The sequence below is a fragment of the Austrofundulus limnaeus genome, unplaced genomic scaffold, assembly GCF_001266775.1.
Source record: "Austrofundulus limnaeus strain Quisiro unplaced genomic scaffold, Austrofundulus_limnaeus-1.0 Scaffold3, whole genome shotgun sequence".
In the NCBI taxonomy this organism is placed as follows: domain Eukaryota; kingdom Metazoa; phylum Chordata; class Actinopteri; order Cyprinodontiformes; family Rivulidae; genus Austrofundulus; species Austrofundulus limnaeus.
This window is the reverse complement of record NW_013952405.1, coordinates 3,392,423-3,398,953: the sequence shown is the minus strand read 5'-3', so window position 1 is coordinate 3,398,953 and position 6,531 is coordinate 3,392,423. Positions and strand designations below refer to the sequence as shown.

General features: G+C 39.5%; 1 protein-coding gene across 6 annotated transcripts in view; it reads right to left on the bottom strand.

The window, feature by feature from the left end:
• Positions 1 to 6,531, bottom strand: part of LOC106523924 (ELKS/RAB6-interacting/CAST family member 2) — a 160,583-nt gene that overhangs the window by 2,840 nt on the left and 151,212 nt on the right. The window contains exon 19 of one of the 6 annotated variants that reach the window (XR_001310953.1): positions 1,091 to 1,164. The exons of the other annotated variants lie outside the window; for them this stretch is intronic. The gene's annotated coding sequence lies outside the window, so the exon portion shown is untranslated. The remainder of the gene's footprint in view (positions 1 to 1,090; positions 1,165 to 6,531) is intronic. 6 annotated transcript variants of the gene reach the window in all.

Sequence of the window (6,531 nt, the reverse complement as noted above, 5' to 3'; positions counted from 1 at the left end):
ATATATAAACAGTTAGGGTGAAATACTGTGCATGGAAGTAGCAATGACCTATTCACTGGTCTTTGCAAATAGCTCATTACTTTTTGTTGAGACACTACCTAACTGTAACCAGAGAACATATCCTGTTTAAGAGAGGATGTTTTGTTTAAGTTAAGAAAAGTAGCTGAACGGAGATTCCTGACATGATGTCATGCAAAAAGTTACCGCAAAACTATTTATACCTCTGTTTGGTTAACTACTTCAAGAGATGTCACACATTCTTTTGAGAATACACAAAATAATTAAAACAAACAAACATATGTTGCATTTGTTGTAAGGAGTGCATTATGCTCCAGTTAGTGTGAACTTGGCTGAGTTACGCATTGTTAATGACTGAAACAAAAACAAAACCAAAAAAAGCAAAAAACAAAGACGTTCTTTGCACATCTATGTTGTCATTTTCTAATAGTGTCACCATTAGAAGCTGTACATCAAGCTGACAGAAACAGAGATCATCTTATTTACATCAATTACTTCAAGAGCTCGTTTCTCCATTCCTATTTTTTTTCTTTTTTTACCATTTTCCCCTTCTCTTTCTTTTCTCTGACTGACTTTTACAACTTCCCCCTGGTTGAGGCTGCAGTTCTAACCCAAACAAAACTCCATTTTTTAGTTATTGGCCCTCATGGCATGTAATGGAGAATCAAGCTAATTATCCCTACAGCTGTTTTCACTTGCTTTTTATGTAAGCAATACCTGGCTGATTCAGAGAGCAACAGTGAGGCCCTTCTTAGCGCTCCAGGCCTCCAGGCCGGCTGGAATTAGAGAGCATAATGCCAGGTCCACACCCCCCACCCCATCCCCAAATCGTTCCCTCCCTGGTTCTGCCTGTGTGTACCCCTGAACCCATCTCCCAGTGCACAAGCCGGACTAAATCAGTCTGACGCAACCCCCTCCCCATCACACACACACACACACACACACACACACACAAACACACACATCCGCAGTCTCCATGTCCACCCGTAAATCTACCTCTCCAACTCCGCCTTTGAAGTTCAACAAAGCTGTTTTTCAGCGACCAAAATGGATGTGCAAGACAAGCACTCACTTTTTCACTCTGATGGCGATTAATGATGAAGGTGAACAGGGGTGTGGTCCGGGTTAAACGGGAACCATCTCCTGCTGTCACAGGATGAGAAAACACCAGAAAAAAAAGAGAGGAGAAAAAGAAGGACAGAGCGGTAAAGGTAGAGCACGAGGTAAAGAAGGAAAGAAAACAATTCCTCACAGGCTAATTACATAATTTCCTTCATCTGAATAAACACATGCTCGGTGAAAGCAAGTGTGAGCAAGCCTCACAGATGCCATACTGAGGAGTGCTGAGCAGACCAAGTAACATYATTTCTAGCTGCTTCTCCAGCAGCACAGCGTGTCTCGCAAAGGTAGACCTCAGAGGCAACAGGATCTGCACAGTTTGTAGCTTTTAAGGAACTCATATTCCAAATTTACTTCAGACTTGATCGTTTCTTTCCAGTAATCTTGRGCTAAAATGACTCAGTGGAGATAAACAATTGCTGGTGTACTGTTTCATTTCCAAACAATCATCCCTGAATGTTGACAGAAATGTGTTCAGTACAAACGCCACTAGGTGGAGTTGACTGTTGTTGGGGGGAAAAAATACATATTCATGTATCCTTCTCAATAAACTCCCATGGAGAGGGAGCGTGTGTCTGTGAGTCAGACAGCATACTGTTTGTTAAACACTCCCTCCACAGCACACATTAACTCCTCCTCAATCTGTCATCTGCTTTGAAATAAAGAAAAGAGACTGCAGGCACTAGTAGCAACTCAAACCTGAAGTTAGCGAAGATTCTATTAGGTAGAGAAAGTAATAGAAAAACTCATATCTCCAACTTTTCCCTCTCCTTGTCACCATTTTTTTTTTGGTCTCTAATCCTTTGTGGAATGATGAGCTCCCTAAGTCCAGCCAAGTTTTGCTGCTGTACAAATGACACAGGTGGAATCTGCAGCAGCTGCTCCCAATGTAGTACTTATCTTGGCATTTTCTGCAAACACACAAAAGTTGTCCTGCACACATACACACCAACATAACGTGCTTGTATTTAAAGCAGAACATGAGCACGGATGGGAAAATCCACACAAAAATGCAAAGGCTCACATCAAAGCACAGAAGTGAAAATGTGTTACTAGTAGGACAGGTTTAAATGTTTAATTATCAAACTTTGCCAAAGGCAAGAAAAGGAAATTACTGTATTATTGTGAATGAACACAGTTTTCACACAGCTTCAAAATACAAGTTAATGAAACAAAAGATCTATGGAACTGTCTCTCAACCCCAAACTGTTTGATCTTTCTTAGAGCTCAGAATTTCCTCTTACTAACTTCCATATTACTCCTGCAAGCATTTTTGTCTTGATTATTTATGAGAAAGAAAGAGGGAAAATGTAAATGACATCGTTTTTATTGTAGAGAGAAAAAAAGGCAATAATTCTGCTGTGGACTTCCTGCTGCTTTCCTTTCAGWTTTTTATTTACAACTTTCAACAGAACGGGGGCAATCCTAGTGAGGCTGTGCTGCAGAACAACACCTTGACCCGGAGCTTCACCTTGACATAGTATAGAGGCGGCCCATCAGAAACAGGGCCCACATTAAGAGGCCCGAACACGCCTGTGTCTTGAAAGCAGCACAGGCCCAGCCGGGCAGGGGAGACAAGTGAAACCTGAGTCCACATTAAAGCATCACCATCAGGTAGGAGATCAGGGGAGGCCTCCATGCTCTCAGAGTTTGCGGGAGTCTGGGCCTCTGAAGCTCTATCTCACCTCCATCTGGAAAGAGAATCTGAGGGTTGTCTGATGGTCCGATAAGAGGCCAATGTCGACTGACACGGTAACAGCCTCTTACCCCCACTTGCAAAAAAAAAAGGGGCAGCAGCAATGTGGGTGCAAGTTGTGGTGCACTCTAATGTGAGTACAGAAGGGAGGGTGAGGAGCTTAAAGTAGAGGTCTGGAAATCAGGAGGGTTCGAGGGTTATAGGTGCATAGAGGCACTTAATTTGCTTTGATGGTTTGGCCCACTGGCCTGAAGTGCATGCACAGGTGTTAGGTTTACAAAAACAAATTTATAATGAAATACGTGTGGCAGCTTGCTTTCTTGAACTGAAATACACACATGAATATATGATGTGTCACAGAAGAACGTTGTAAAACTGCCCTCATTTGAGTTTGTTTTCTTATTGCCTTTCTAGCTTACAAGATAGACAGAATCCTCTTTCTCTCTGACGTGGGCAAAATTCATTTTGACAGATATGACGGGTTTAATCGACTAAAATATGAAGACAGAATCAAAAGCTTTATCTAGAAAATAATCAATTTAAAGTTCCTGCAACAACGTTGGTGTTCATGTCTGACTGTGCAAGTTCTGCAAATGGGCACAGAGACAACAGAAACCGGGTTTTGCATTTAAAATGATCTGAACTGCCTAAAACTGTTGAGCAAATAAATGTGATCCTAGAGGCTTGAGACTGCTCAAACAGCATTACCTGCTTTTTTTGTGAGCCAAGAAGCTCTGATATTAATATCTATTCTGAAGGTATTTGAGGTGAACAAGTTMAGTCGGAGTCATCTTGTGTTTAGCCAACGTTAGAGCTCATGCCCATCTATTGTTAATGCAGGCATTTAATCATCGAGCCCACTTGGATGAGAGATTTGCTGATTTTCTTTTGAGGTGTATTTAGTTTTTATGCAAGTATTTTTTCTCTCTCTCTCTCTTACAGCCTTTTCCTATGTTTTTTTTTTGTTATTTAAAAAATAAAACTACACACAAGTTTAAGACTAAGTCTAGGTTGTTGTTATGAATGGTCTTAGCTTTGCATTACTCCACCGAGGTGTTTAATTCTAAGTCCAGTCTGAGGAAGGGCCAATCTTTTTTTCAGTTGAGTATTTGGTGCTCTCGAGGTCAGCATAGCCCTAAGACATGAAACATATAGGATATACACTGGGGATGAAGATGGAGGTTTTCACAGTACCTGGTGGTCTTCCTGAAACCTCTACCTCAGCATGACCCCAGAGTCAATACGCAAGAGTAAAACGTAAAAACCTACCACAAGTGGTATGATTTTTCTTGCTGTTAGTCCCAGTAGTCAGTACTAAKGTAAAGTTAATATATCTTAAAATGCAATTTAAGTCAGTGCAACAAATGAAACAGCAATCAACAAAATGTTAATTGATAGAAGTCACTGCAATGTTTGTTTCCCCATAGTTTTCCCCATTTTTTTTAACAAAGATTCACTTAGTGTATTGACTTTGTTGATTCATTTTCTTTAAGGGTTTGTTTTCAGCTGCTACATTGTTTACTTTAACTTAAAAAAAACCATAGTAGTTTCTAATGCTAGTGCTACTGCTTATACTGACAGTGCATAGCCTTTGCCCCCAAAATAGCAAATGGAAATATGCTTGGTTTTCAGGTCATTTAGATCCATTTCAAGATCAGTTGTCGGTGAAACTGAAAAGAAAGCGAGATTGGTATGAGAATGTTTGGAAGGAAACATTCTGGTCTTCACAGGACCAGAACAGAGAGATGGAGTGTGTGGTGGGAAAATGGCACCAACACTTATAGGGTTAACTGAGACAGGAGGGAATGAAACCATCAGCAGTTAACTTCGAAACTCCTAAAGTGCTGTAACACCCCTTAACACGTGAATGTTTTAAGTCTAATTAAAACTCAGTTCCTCCTTGCACAGTCATCTTGAACCTTTAACCTGCTCAAGCCTGCTATGTAAAGATATAGAAAGCTTTGCCTGTAAAACCTTAAGGGAGATCCTGAAGATCATAAATAAGCATCGTACAAAGTGACACGTTTGGCTTTGTCTGCAGAGAGAAAGTAAATATTCCTCCTTCATTCTGACAAAACAGCTCATAGCTGTTTTATATTTACTGCTGAAAACACCCTGCACACATTAAATAAGGACTGATAAAGTTGTCCATACTGACAGTGCAAAGGCTTGCACTTAACATGTACTGTCTTGCACAGGCAAGGCAAAAAAAGGGTCTTTTTTATGATAACCAAAAATGAGATAAAGTGTAGCAAGAACTGCAATGTATGTAAACCTGTCTTCCTTGTGTTTATGAAAGCTTTGGATGTAGAAATATGGATGTGTCTGCTGAGTTGGGGATCACTTTTCAATTCTGGCATTTTAACTCAGATAACTAAAACAAACTTGTGACACACCATTCCAAACATCTCTTTGATACTGTGCATTAACATTACTAAAAAAACAAAAAAACAAAACAAAAAATAAATAAAAATAACACGTTGATGACTTGTGGAAAAGTGATTCAGTGAAGTGCGTGCAGGCTTCCAGTAACTCATAACATTTGCAGGATGAAATGTTACTATGTGAGTGTCTGCATAGGGTTTTTGTGTGAACCCTGTCCGTTTAGTCTGGGTGGTGTTAGGAACAGTATCAGCTTTAGGCCTCCCAAGCAAGGTCATGTGCTGATGTTTAGTAGGCGGCTTTCTCAGGTCACAGACTGAGACTTTCAACTGTCACTCACATTACTCCACATCTTTAAGTGGTTCTGTTTAACTGGCATACCTGACATCTCTCCTCCAGTTTGCTGTAATGATGGGTGACAGCTGCCCAATTCTTACCAAGCTGAAGGAAAAAAGCAACCTAAATAGTTGCTAGACATGGACTACACATAACATAACATAAGGTGGCAAAATTTAGAACATAACTGTAATATACACTGAAGTCCAGCAAACTGACGTAAACCCAAAAATAACATTTTTGTTAAAAAAAAGCAACGAACAATTGTAAAAGAAAAAAAAAAGGAGGAAAAAATCAACAGAAATATGAGTTGCTAGTTTTGGACTGACTCTTGCTTTTCATTCTTCATCGACCGAAACACTTGAGGCTAAAATACACAGCAACTGTAGTTGATATTAAAGCAGTTGGACATTGAAACCTTAAATGATGTGTCCACATTTTTCTCAAGTCTGTCTTAAAACAATACTCACATGCTCAAATGAACACCAAAACTAATTTTTTGCTTACCGCAATCATCCTTTCTGTTTTTGCTGGCTGATGTAAGAGACTCCCTCCCTAAGAGGCTCCAGGAAAAGTGATGGGAGAAAAAAGTCACCCGTTGAATTGGACAGACATTCTTCTTTAACTGAAGAATACAGATCATCAGGATCTAATTGTCCGAATTACACTGACGTTTTTCTCACCACTGGAGTTAGAATTTCATGCTTTTAATTCTTATTATTTATCTATTTTTTCGTTTGGAGACACTATTTCTTTGTGTCCAGGAGCAATGATCTCAATAAAAGAAATATGAAGATATTTTTATGGTAATGAGTTGATCTGACTGAGACTGCCAGCATTTTCACAATAATTTAGCAATTTAAAGTGAAGCCTTAAAAAATGCATATACAGTGGTTTGCAAAAGTATTCATACCCCTTGAACTTTTCCATATTTTGTCACATTACAACCACAAACATAAATATATTTCACTGGAATTTAA